The 14,265-nt window shown below is 35.7% G+C and overlaps 1 protein-coding gene across 1 annotated transcript in view; it reads right to left on the bottom strand.

Annotated features, from left to right (window-relative positions):
- Pi3K92E (phosphatidylinositol 3-kinase 92E) overlaps positions 1–13,965 on the bottom strand; it is a 251,963-nt gene extending 237,998 nt beyond the window's left edge. The window contains exon 1 of the mRNA XM_090388098.1: positions 13,859–13,965. The gene's annotated coding sequence lies outside the window, so the exon portion shown is untranslated. The remainder of the gene's footprint in view (positions 1–13,858) is intronic.
- Positions 13,966–14,265: the final 300 nt, after the last annotated feature.

Below are 14,265 nucleotides of genomic sequence, written 5' to 3'. Positions count from 1 at the left end.
TCATGTGAGAAAAATGCTTGCAGAGGTTAATTAAGAATTGGTTGAAGATATTGCTAGTGCAGTTGTAGAGCTGTGAATAGTAGTGTGACGGCATCAGTACCAGAAGGCAAAACCAATGCACATGTGGCAGCAAGACTGCTGAATAACTCATATGAAAGACTTTCCAGTTCTAGCCATACAAACTTCAAACTTGTAACGGAAGTAGAAGGGATAGAAGTTCAGAATAAGAACATGAGTTGTTCTGTTTTTCCTCCACATGTATTTTCAAAATTATATCTCCAGAAATTCACGCCCAGTGTCCAAATGCATCTTCTAGCTTCTCAACCTTCAAGTTATGTTGATATAAATGTTTTTTTTTTTTTTTTGTAGTTGTTGACGAGTCGGCTTCTGTGGCCATAATGCACCTCCCAAGGTTTTTGCAGTACTTTGATCCAAGCCCGAGGCGGGATTCAAACCCGCGACCTTTGGGTTGCCAAGCAGGTACTTTACCCACCCGGCTAGCCCGGTCGGCGATATAAATGTACTGCAGGTTCTAATGCTTTTCATGTTTGGCATCAACATTATAAAAAATAAATAAAAATTCTTTACTCATTTATTTTTTGAAAAATTAATATTCCTACTTCGGTATTTTCTTGTTACCCTAGTATACATTAAAATACAGCAGGCCTGCTTCATATGTAAATTTTCGGAAAAGAATTTTACATTTATAATAAATAAATATAACTACATACTGTACTCCTAAATCCAGAAATCTTGTACAGTATATAGTTCTATTGCCTTATCTGTCATTACATAACTTAATGCTTTACCGAATATAAATGTGGTATCTGCATTTAATTACATAATTAAGTGTATTACGGGAACTTAAAAATTGAACTTTATATTTTATAGAAAAACCGTAAAAAAAACCGATCTGTAAAATGAATATCTTAATAAAAATATTAACATATAGGTAATGTATAGTATTATATTTATGCAAGTAAACAGGAAGCTATTTATTTTACACTAAAACTTACTGAGAGTGTTGCATTTAGTTACCACTTGCTTATACTGTACATATCCTCTTTTCTTCGAAAAGACGAAAGTACGCGGTTCTATATCCTGAGACTAGCGATAAAATTTCTGGAAATCCTGCTTCTGTCGGAACTTTTTTTCTCTCTTAATATCAAATGATTAACATTGGTATCATTGTCGCGTACGACCTATGCAGCGATGACAGTATTTATGTTCAGATTTTAATGTGCAATTCTAAATCGTAATTTGTTCTGTTAAAACTTCCTTGGAGAAAAAAAAAACGCACACCCACGGCAGATAAGTTGGGTAAATTGAATCGAGGGAGAACTGGTCGGTCACTCTCCTCCCCACTCGCATCAGATACAAGTACTGTAGTAATTACTGTATTGATTTTCCTGTTTTAACCTTATCATACCTGTCACAAAAAATTATGGTCCACTGTTAACAATTGAGTTGGCCTATTATACATTACTGTTGCAATAATACAGGGGGAGGGGGAGTAAAAAAAGATTTGTATTCACCCAGAAGCAGTATTTTTTTTTTTTTTTTTTTGTTTGATACCTTGAAATCCCTTTAGCAATCACACAAATTTTGGTTTTGATTTGACAATTCATTTTTTTTTTCTTTGCAGCGCTGAACGAAGTGAAGTATTTCAATGGATAAGTGGAATACAGATCAGTTATTTGGTTCCTCTTACTGCAAGAGAAAACGCCAAAACCAATCCACGAAGAAATGGTCATTGTTTATGGAGAAGACTGCCCATGTTGTTGCACACTGGTATAAACAATTCAAATGTGGAAGGACCTCAGTGCATGATGAAGAAATCCGAGGATGCCCAGTAACTGCTATAACAGAAGAGTGTTGCCAAAATCGAGGCATTAATTCTGAGATTGCCCTACTAGCTGCACAGCTCCAAATTAGTGTAGGATCATCATGCATCAACAGTCACATATGAGTAAAGTGTCTGTTAGATAGGTTCATAGACTTTACTACTATTATTATTAGCCATATGGTGCAAAGTAGCCTGAGGCTTATGCTGCACCAGTCAAAAAAAAAATTTCTGAATTACCCTGAGTGAGAGAGAGAACAAGAGTCAGAAGTAGAAGGAAATTAAGAGAAGAATGATGATATCCAGCTCAGGACCCTGGGTGTGCCAAGCCCATACTCACCAGATGTGAGCCCCTTGGACTTCTGACCTCTTACCAGAAGAAGGAAAGGGTAAAAAGTAAAGTGCAGCCATTATTATTATTATTATCAGCTATATGGTGCAAGGAAGCCTGAGGCTTATGCTGCACCAGCCAAAAAAAAAATTCCCGAGTTACCCTAAGAGAGAGAGAGAGAGAGAGAGAGAGAGAGAGAGAGAGAGAGAGAGAGAGAGAGAGAGAGAGAGAGAGAGAGAGAGAGAGAGAGAGAGTCAAAAGGGAATCACCAAGAAAGAGAAGAATGATGATATCCAGCTCAGGACCCTGGGTGTGCCAAGCCCATACTCACCAGATGTGAGCCCCTGGAGGCACTATCAACCCACTGCAGGATGGAAGCCTCCTCAACAATTCATGTTGAGGGAAATGGACCATAATCTGCCACACTGGTCCAGTGCAGGTTAGCAGATCGACCATATTCAGCAGTCAGGGGCTTGAACCCCGGTCTACTCAAAGAGCGTGTGCTACTGCACTCCCGCTCCTGCCCACTCGGCTACGGAGGCAAGGAAAGGGTACAATGTGCAAACGAAATGTTGTCGATTTCCAGGAAAAAGCAAAGGGAGTGTTTTCATGGCTAGTCATGAATGAAACTTTGATCCATCACTATGATCCTGAAACTAAACAAATGTCAAAACAATGGAAGCGTGCAGAATCACCACTCCCTAAAAAGCAGAGATGGGAAAAACCCCTGGGGCCATTAGACAATAAAAAATAAACACTTTACACTTTACTTTACCCCCCTAAAAAGAAAAGGTGCAACCAAGTGCTGGCAAGGTGATGCCATCATTTTTTTTGGGATCTGCATGGTGTAATACTAACAGATTACCTTCAAAAAGGCTGTACTGTGATGGTGAAGTATTATTCAAACCTCCTCATAAACTTATATCAGTGGTTTTCAACAGGGGTGCCGTGGCACACTAGGGTGCTGCAACAACATTCTTGGGGTGCCGTGTAATTTTAGTTTAAGTTACTTAAAATTATTATTTTATTTTATTTTGAAATTTATACATTTATTTCATTATAAAAAGGTGTATGGTATCCATTGTACCATATCTTTTTTAACTTTGTGGTGATCTATAATTGATTTTTATTTAGTACCTCTATATAAAGAATAAAATTATTACTGTATATAGGTATATATATTAAAGGGTCGAAAACCACTGTGTTAGGTATTTCTTTTGGCCTAGGGGCGCTGTGAAAAAATTACTGGTACACTAAGGGCGGCGTGAACCAAGAAAGTTTGGGAACCTCTGAGTTACATGCTGCTATAAAAGAAAAAAAAAAAAGACAAGGAAAGCTGTCAAAGGTGTGCATCTGCCCCACAATAATACCCCTGTGAATTCTTCACGTGATGCAGCAAGGTGTGCCAACGAATGTGGGTTTGAAATATTGCCACATCCTGCTCATTTTCCTGACCTTGCATTCCCAGATTTCTTCCTCTTTCCTGCCCCAAAGTCCTTTCTTCGTGGAAGACATGTTGCTGATGATAAGGTGATTTCTGCTACAGAGTAGTTGTTGTTATTTAGTTTTTAGGAGCATTAGCAACTAAGGCCATATTGCTCCGGGAATATGCGGTGGTCATTTCCTGACCTTCCCGCATCCTCCATATTTGGTGGTCACGGGCTCGAACCCCGGTCTGATCAAGAAGCGTGTGCTACGCACTGCTGCTCCTGCCCACCTGGCTACGGAGGCGCCTGCTACAGAATAGTGGTTTTAAGGACAGGCAGAAGACTTCTACAAAACTGGCTTGCAGAAGTGCATTGAGAGGCGGAAAAACTGTGTCATTTTGTCTGGTGACTATGTTGAAAAAGTGTAATACATGGTGTTTGTTTCAATTTTCTATCACAACTACTTCTAGATGAATACAAATATTTTTTGAACTTCACTCCCCACCTCATACAGGGTGCCTATAAATTATTCATCTGATTATGAAGCTCGATTAAAATTTTATTATAGGTATTGTAAAACGGTTTGCTGCACTTAATAAAGCAATTCAAAGAATTTCTTATCATACAACCTCACTTTAGTAAACCTCCATATGGGCACCTTTGGTGTAGCACATGGAATTTCATGATGGTAGCCAATTTCACTCCAAGTATTTTGAAGCATTTCTTGAGAAACTGAAGTCCCTTTCAAAAGGACTTTCCATTTCATTTAAAAGTTTCATTTTAGTTAACAGACCAGATTCTCAAATTTGGTCTTTTAACTCTGTGACGTGAACCTTTTTTTTTTTTGCATACACCTCGTCCTTTACAATTGTCACATATGGGAATCTCAAAATCCCCACTCAGTTCGTGAACACAAGCGTGATAGAGCCAAGATAAACATGTGGTAGCACTGTCGTTCAGCCAAGTGACTGGGCCATTTTTCTTCCATGAAAACACTGTGAACTCTGCAAATTATATATGCTCAAATTGTATGCTGCACCTCAGCTGAAAGATATGCAGCCACACGTGTTCTATCAGTAAGATGGGGATGGAAGCATCAGCACCACCACATTGGAGCTTGCATGTGTGCGGTTTCCCCAATAAACAATTTTCTAACCGATGGATCTCCCAGAGATAATCCCATTCCATGGTCTCCTCGTTCCGCTTTCGCACCTATGGATTTATTTCTATGGGGCTACATAAAGGACAAAGGTGTATGCAAAAAAAGTAACATCACAGAGTTAAAAGACCGGATTAAACTGAGGACTTCCATTTCTCAAGAGATGCTTCAAAACACTTGGAATGAAATTGGTTACAGTGTTCACATTCTACACTCTACCAAAGGTACCCATTTGTAGGTTTATCGAAGTACAGTTGTGTGATAAAAAATTCTTTGAGTTGCTTTACTGAGTACAGCAAACCGTTTTACAATATCAATTACAATAAAATTTTAATCAAACTTCAAACATTTTTGCAGCAAGGAAGTGGTAACACATTATACAGGTGTCTAGTGTGGTGACATTTTCTGAACGCAGTACAAAAAGACTATAGTTTTTAAAAAAATATGGCTGTCAAAATTCGTAGAAAAATGGTCTACGAATTTTGGAAGGAAAACTAGCTATGAATAAATATTTATTGTATATAATTTACATGAATATATTATATAAATTACTACAGTGTCTTAGTTAAGTTTTTATTTATATGAGTATTTGATGTTACACTACATATATTAGCATGTATTAGCGAAGAGTAGTGAATAACAGACATATCTAGTTAAATTTATGGAGGTACGTGCAGGTAAATTTATGTACAGTGTTAAAGAATTTATTAAATTTATATAGAGTGCTAAAGAATACTATACACAAGGTAATATATAAAATACTTATCACTGCCCTACAATCTGAGTAGTTTTTTCAAGGGTCAATCACCCAGAATGAGAGAAAAAAATAACGATAAAGGGTTCTCTGTTTTTGTGATAATCAATAAGCAGCATGGCATTACAAATATATTAGAGCCTAAAGATTAAGTAATAGTGTAAGATTATAATTTTATATTAAAAAAAACCTACATATATATTAAAATGTATGCATTACTAATATGTTAATAGAGCCTAAAGATTAAGTACTAGTATAAGGTTTTTAATTTTATTAAAATATTTTATATACAGTGAAACTTCTCCTAACGGACACCTCTCGTTAACGGACATCTCTCTACAACAGACATTTTCAAATTCCCCAACTCACCTCCATTGGTTTTAACGTGTTTGCAGCTTCTGTGTAGCGGACATTCTCTGTAACGGACGCGGACAGGCAATCTGCAAGTTTCGTTTAGATTAGCACTTAATTTGATCTCCCCATAACGGACAGCGGGCGAGCTTACGGCCCTTTTTCTAGGAACTTTTCCACGTATTGCCTCAATCGTGCGTTTATTTTCTATTTCCGATTCTCTGAATTTTATCAAGGTTTGCATCGCAGTTCTAAACCCTTTTTCAAGAATTTTAAGGCACGTGTAAAACTTCTGATGAATTCGGTGTGTGCAGGGGGGGGGGGAATATGGTCGGCCTTTCGTCTTTTCAGTTTTGTTCAGTGTCGTGTGAAGTGCACAATGTCTTCTCGTAAACATTTAACTTTAAAAGATAAAGTCGAACTCATTAATGCGTATGATCGGCAAAAAAATAGTGTTCGCAATCTCGCTGCAAAATTCAAAATCGGGAAGACGCAGGTAAGCGACATCCTAAAGAAAAAAAAATGAACTGCTCAAAGAATTTTGGCAACACGGAAATGATCAGGTTCAAAAATCATTCCCGAAAACTGTTGGACTTCAAATTGACAATGTTACGTACGAGTGGTTTTGTCGCTAAAAAAATTCCCATTAATGGGCCTATTATTAGGGAAAAGGCTTTGGAGGTTGCGAAATCTATGGGAGTAAATGAATTCAAAGCTTCTGTGGGATGGCTAGACAAGTTCAAAACTCGGCATAAAATTTCTTGGAAAACCGTAAGTGGTGAAGGTGGATCTGTTGATACTGGGGTTGTAACAGAGTGGACCGTCAAATTGGAAGATTTATGTCGTGATTTTGAAGCTAAGGATATTTACAACTGTGACGAAACAGGGTTGTTTTTTAAAGTTCTTCCTGAAAAAACAATGAGTCTAAAAAATTAAAAGTGCCAGGGCGGAAAAATTTCTAAGGAACGCTTGACTGTACTATTGTGTACAAATATGCTGGGAGACTTTGAACAAACTTTTGTTATAGGAAAACCACAAAATCCTCGTTGTTTCAAGGGCATAAAGTTGAATCTTGAATGTTGATTGGAAGTCTAATAAAAAGCGTGGATGACAAGAGATATCATGAGCGAATGGATAAGTCACTTTAACCAAAACATGATTCGTCAAAACAGAAAAATTATTCTTTTCATGGATAATGCTGCATCTCACCCGCACATTGAATTGTCCAACATTCAAATCATTTTTCTGCACCAAACACATCTGCAGAGTGTCAGCCCTTGAATCAAGGGATAATAAAAAATTTTAAACTTCACTACAGAAAACATGTTTTAAGACATCTCATTGCAAACATGAACGATGTAACATGTGCGAGTGACCTTGCAAAGAAAATCAGCATCCTAGATGCGATTCAATGGATTTCCTCTTCAGTAAACGCAATTAGAAAACAAACTGTCGTGAACTGTTTTGTAAAGTCTGGCTTGTCAAACGCAAAAATTGAAGTTGTGAACAGCAAATGTGGAGCACCAAGAAGAACAAGAACTTCATCTATTGATAATGTACGATATTTTAGCTACAAGCGACCCTGGCTACAAAGATATAGACTCAAACCACCCTACAGAAGATGGTGCTATAGATATCAACGACATTATCATCAATATTTTTCAAGAAGTTCCTCATGAGGATGAAGAAATGGAAGGAGGTCATTATGTCGAAGAACATATTAACGATGAACCACCGATGAAAATAGAAGAAGCGCTCATACAAATCAATCGTTTAAAAATGTTTTTCGCCGCTGAAGTATCTTACTGAAGGACTTTCGATGGTTTCTTCACTCCAAACAAATGTTGAAAACAAAATTATCAGCCGGAAGAAGGTGCAGAAGAAAATAAGTGATTACGGTATGTATTTTTCATAAGATAAAGTCATAATATGCATAGCACAATTTTATGTATATTATTTATAAAAATATTGTGCAAAATCTGTATATAATTTAATTTAATTTTACATTAAACGTTTAACGATTTTTCTTTCTTTTTTTTTTTTTCTCCCTCAGACTTCTTGTTAGCGGACACTTCTCTCTAACGGACACATTTTCGTTCCCCATGGCTGTCCGTTAAAGGGAAGTTTCACTGTATATTATAAAATGTATACATAGTACACACTGATTATTGTTGCCCCGACAGAGAACAAATGAGATAAAATCCAGAGTTAAAATTCAAAAGCTACATCAAGAGCTAAATCAAACTAAATTTTGATTTTTAACTTTGGATTTTATCTCATTCATTCTCTGTCAGGTCAACAATAATCAATCAATTAAGCAAATTTTCATACATCTACCCTGCAATCATTCTTCTGCAATATAATTTTGTGCCGCTTATATGTGTTGTCTCAGCTAGAGGAAGGATGCCATCAAGAATGCAGTTTACTCAATCCATTTAGAGCCTTAAACATTTCAAGGCTCTCACAGGTGTCCAGTTTCCATGCTTTTCATTGAGCACATTTCGCTAGATTCACATCCTTCCTAAAATGAGACGTCCATACTTGTATGTACTTCAGACATGGCCTAACCACTGCTTTGGTAACAGGATAATTACTTCTCTGTTCCTGTTGGCAGAATTCCTGTATACATCAGAGTAAGGATGACATCAGAATTCAGTGACAGAACCCCATGAATTGCCCTAACAGCCCGTCTGCTATGCTCAGATAACTTCATGTCAGACTGTACAATTATCCCTAGAGTACATCACCTTGAGTGTAGAATCACTCAATAGGTATGTTATTCTGGAATTTCTTATACCCAAGTGCAAGCAGTACCTTGCACTTATCAGTGTTAAACTTCGCTTCCAATTCTCATCCCATTTGCCGAAATTCTCTAGGTTTTGATGAAATAATATACCCTGAGTCTGTCATTAGCCATCATGCCAACATTTGTATCATCAGGAAACTGCAACATTAAACTTGACATGCCTTTATCAGTACTGTTAATAATTACCAAATACATTAAAGGGCCAGCACCAAACTCTGAGGGACTCTACTATACTAATAACACTTGTCCATGAAGAACAGTGACCATTTAGGACCACCTATCTTCTACTCAACCATAGCTTTATCCATAACAGTAACTGCCAAAATGCTCCCATTTGTACAACAGTCTTTCATGTGAAACAGTATCAAAAGCTTTTCTGAAATCTGAATATATGACGTTAAAATTATTTTTTGCATCCAGTTCCTTTGTTACTGTGTAATAGCATCCAATGAGATTGGTCTGGCAAGATTATCCCTTAACAAATTCATGCTGTGATTGCTGTATAACTGCATTCCTGTCTAGATGGTCAAGTGAGTAATTACATACCTATAAGTTAAGCTTAAAGGTGTGTAATTATTCACTTTACCCTCTGATCACCCTTTGTGAACTAGGAACGTTTGCACATCTCCAATCCACAGAATATAATGATTCTCTCATAATATTCCTTCCTTTTAATATAGTTGGATAGATCCCATTAGCCTCAGGTGCCTTTTTTCTTTTTACATTTGGTTTCAACAATTCCTCTCCCACTTTCCTCTAGGTTATCAGAAAATTATTTAGCTCCCAGTTAAAACTTGGTGTACTCCTGGTATTCCTCTCTAAAAACATTTTGCAGGTGAATGGAGATGCAAAATTCAGTCCGTTAGCAACCTGAACTGGATCATTAATAGTTATGTCATCTATATTTAGTGGACCAATGTGGTTCATCCCTCTTTCTAGTGTTAAGATAAGCAAAGAATTCTTTGCTACTTTTCTTTGCATGAAAACTTAGCATGTGTTATGCTAAGTTTTCAATTAAATGCTAGCAATAAAGGAACAATAACTATTTTGAGATATATTGTCAAAATATGTATCTTCCTGCTTTCCACTTATACACATGGTGGTTTAAAAATTCTTTCCCACTTTTAAAAATTAACTCAGAAAACTATAGGTCATATAAAAAAAAAAACATTTTTTTACATTGTGATCAGTATATGTGAGAACAACAAAAATATTAGTTTAAAACTTCACTGCCAGAGGGCTAAATGATTTATTCACACCAATAGACAAATTAGTGCTTGAACTTATAAAAAAGAATCACTCTGAGATCAGAGAATTAGTCTTTGCTTGTCAAGGTCTTATTTTTCTAAAGCATGAAGCTGTAGCCCTAACTTAAGTTCAGTTAAGTTCACTTTAAAATGTTGCCTAAGCACAGAGCATTTTTAATTAAACTTTATTAGAAGAATGGCAATAGTATTACTGCAGCACTTACAGAGTATCAAAGACAGAAAAATACCTAAAGGCCTCCTTCTTCAAGTAAAACCAAATTAAATATTGTAATGCAATTCAAAAATAAAACCCCTCCCTATTATGACACCTGTAACATATGTTATATGCTAGCAATAAAGGAATAAGTAATTTTTCTTGGCCTACTACCTAACTCTTAAGTCTAAATGTGGTTGTCATCAGATGAAGTGATTCAAAGAAATGAGATTAGCATTTAGCATTAGCATAGGGATTTGATGCAAGAAAGCAAGCTTATGCAGCATCAGCCAAAAAAAAACCCCACTTCCACTTCACCCCTCTGTTCGTTCAAAATACCTGTCCAGCTGAGCCTTAAACTTATTTAGGCTATCAACTTCCACTACAAGGGATGGAAGTCTGTTCCACCAACCAACCACCCGCTGGCTAAAGGCAAATTTCCGCACGTCTATCCTACATCTGTCTTTCCTCAATTTGAATTTATGCCCTCTCAGGTGATTATTCTGAGCTAGAGGAAGAATCCCATCAGCATTGAGCATGCTCAAACCATTCAAGGCTTTATACACCTCTATCAGATCACCTCGCTGGTGCCTAGTCTCCAGACACTGTAATTTGCAAAACTTAAGCCTTTCTTCGTAAGAGCACCCCAGATGCTGCAGCAGAAACAATACAAACTGAATTTTTTGAGATGATCTTGTGTTTGTCATATATTTTATATGACTGGTATTCCCTGGAGCAAAGAAATCAACTGGAACCACAAGGCTATCAATGCTGTCATGATTTTGTCCAGTGGATGGCTGACAAGGTTATGCCGGTTCCAGAATAGTCATTTAATATCCTATGGATGGATTAAACATATTTTCACCTCAACAGATCTGTGATAGGCACAAACTGTCAACTTTGAGGTAGAGAAATTCATGTTATTACAAATCTAAGAGATTCAATATATCCTATGTTTTATTAATACTTGAAAATTACAAAACAGTTACCTCAGTACTTCTTCATAGGATGGCTTCTATACTCCAAGTCCGATTTAAAATGCATAAAAAAACTTTAATTTTTTTTTAAAAAATGTGTTCAACACTTTTACATGAATGATCTAATGCCCCGGGATCACAAGCTTTTCAACTTCCATCGTCTTCACAGGTCAGAATACTAATGTTGGAATACATTAGTATTCCGACCTGTGAATACGACGTAAGTCGAAAAGCTTGATCCCTTTAAGGAAGGAAAGTCTGTTAATTATTTTCATCATCGCATTTTTATTTCATGATATATTTTTTTTTTTTATCGGCGTCTATTTCTTATATATATTTGACATGTCTTCAGTCACTCAAAGTTTCGTGGAGGGTTTGATGGGTCGGGTTAGGGCTTTAGACTGTGATCCCAGGGTGTTGGATCGTTTGTGTACTAAGAGTGTTGAGCACATTAAAAAAAAAAAAATTTAAATAAGTTTTTTATGCATTTTAAATTGGACATAGAGAGTAGAGTATAGAAGTCATCCTATGAAGAAGTACTGAGGTAACTCTTGTAATTTTCAAGAAATTCACGTGCACGATGAGGAATCACTCAGTCCATGCACAATTAACAGCACACAATATCTTGGCCTATTTCAGACCAAAATTATTAAAATTGATAATTGTGGTTCACATGGAAGCATAATTTTTATGTAGCATGGTGCTATGTCCCATATTGACAATAATGTCAATGAACTCCTATGAGAAACCTTTGCAGAAGAGAAAATTATCTTTTGCCATTTACTATATTCCTTGGACTGCAAGACTGTGTGACCAATACACTTTTGCTTTGTGAGAACATTTGAAAAAAAAATATTTACTGAGATTTCCCTTAAACTCTTTCACATCGCAAAGACACAATTAATCAGACAATGAACATTCCACAGGAAATTTTGAAGACAGTTGTGGAGAAAACAATGCCTTGTTTTGATTGCTTATTAGTAATTAATAGTGAACATGGAGATTTGATCATCAATAAAGATTGCTAAAAAAATTACCTTTGTGTTATTTTTCAAATTTAATCATTTTTGTGTGCCACCTGGTGATTCCTCAAATTTTGAACTAATTTTTATAGTTTAAAAAAATCCCACATATACCGATTACAATGCAAAAAAAACAATTTTCGATATGACCTATAGTTTTTGACCTATTAATTTTTAAAATTGGAAAAGACCTAATAACTATCCCTGTATAATATTCCAAATAGAGATCTTCAGAATTTTATAAAATTCTAACACTTAAGTCATGCTCTCTGCATTATTTTCATAGCCAATGATTTGCACAAAATGTTTTAATTCACTAGTGTCCCAGTACTCTTGGTAATGCAGTACATATGTTGACCTTTTCATCAGGTCGTACCAAGCTCAAAATTTGCTTATTTCTGATTCATTATTAGAATCCAGGAATGAAACCAAAAGTAGGTTGGTTGTCCTAACCCTAACTCATCAGTAAAAGGGACCTAATTTGACCATTAAAACGATTCTATTAGGGCAGCAACATGATTTCACTTTATTCTCTACAATAATGAAATGGTCTTGGTTTGCTTTGTTTCAAATACAAATTTTAAGTAAACACTATTTTAAATATATTTAAGTAAAATATATTTTATGTTTCAAATAAAAATATTTCCAATGATAAAATATGTAAAGTAAAACAACAGAAATTAATTGATGAACACTGACTCAATTATGTATAGCAACTACTGAAATTATATTATAAAATTATTAACTGCAATAATTATATTTCTGTTTGCCATGGGTTAGATAATTTTAATTAAATTATTTCTTCTTGTTCTGTATATTTTATAAAATAATAATTTCATTTATATCAATGTTAAAAAATTTTCACACATGTAGAGATTTGTGGCAAACCTTCAAGCAACTGCATGTGCATTAAGAGTAAATATTTCACTTTTAGTGCTATTATTTCATACTGGGGTCTGGACCCTGGCCAATCATAATTGGTGGGAAAAAAGGGCGCTGATCCATCGCAATTGAACTTGGAGGCCCACGTACAGCTGCAGAGTAAATAAAAACATCCGTTCTGTCAAAGATTAGATAGGGTCACATAAACCGTTTTGCATGATCGGAAGATATTCCATTATAAGAATTATTATTATCCGATGGCCCATCTAAGTTCTTGTTTATAAGGACAAAAAGAGCATCTTAAAACTTGGCAAGATCCGTTAATTTATGTTTACGTCCCTGGTGGTGATATTCAACTGTCAACTTGTCAAACACTACTATTACACTAATAGAGATGCATTTCTTCTCTCGAATTTATTATTCTCGAAGCTAAAACACCAAAAACAAAAGCATACAAATGTCAGAAAAACGTAAATCAGTCCCATTATGAAAAGCAAACCGGGTGTCAATCAAAGTATATCGGCTGGACGCTTTTTTTTTTTTATGTATTAAAATAATTCCATCTTAAGATTTGAAATGTGAAAGCAGTTCCATGTGTATTTACCACGAACGAATAAGACTCCAAGTGTGACAGAAACAGCCTGACAGTTTCCAATACAAATCATCATTCTGTTACTTTTATATACCATTTTGGATATTCTGGTCACACACCTATATCCGTCAAAATTTCAACAATGGCTGCTTATTAACAAAACGGAATTTCCTTCTTTCGCTCTTAATTTCACTAAAAAAATAAACTAAAAAAAATGATAGAAATAAATAAACATGCAAATATATATTCTCACCTTATTTCACAATAAAAGAACTCTCAGAGAAGTGAAATTCGATATCAGAAAAACATAAATAAACTATCTGAAAGCAGAAACCGGTCACATCCCCTTCGCTCAAAGCCAATATTCCAAAGGTAAACAATAATGCCATAATCTCGGCAAGCGATCTAGATACCCCACGTTTCTCCTTTACAGAAATCAATACCAGGTGACAGCACCAGACGTGCGTCCTTCAGAAAAGGGATGACTCTAAACATTGAATTTTTTCTCTTTTGAAATTTCGTGTTATTTGGCAGTCAAATTGTAAGGGCCAATAGAATGAAGCGAAAAAGCCCTTTACATTATGGATGAAATAACACTGTCAAATTATGTTAATTAATATTAAATTTTATTAAAACAATTACAAGGAGAAGAATATCCAG

Source organism: Mastigoproctus giganteus, chromosome 13 (assembly GCF_048544385.1).
Source record: "Mastigoproctus giganteus isolate SK-2022 chromosome 13, ASM4854438v1, whole genome shotgun sequence".
NCBI classification, from domain to species: Eukaryota; Metazoa; Arthropoda; class Arachnida; order Uropygi; family Thelyphonidae; genus Mastigoproctus; species Mastigoproctus giganteus.
This window is presented reverse-complemented; position numbering and strand designations above follow the sequence as displayed.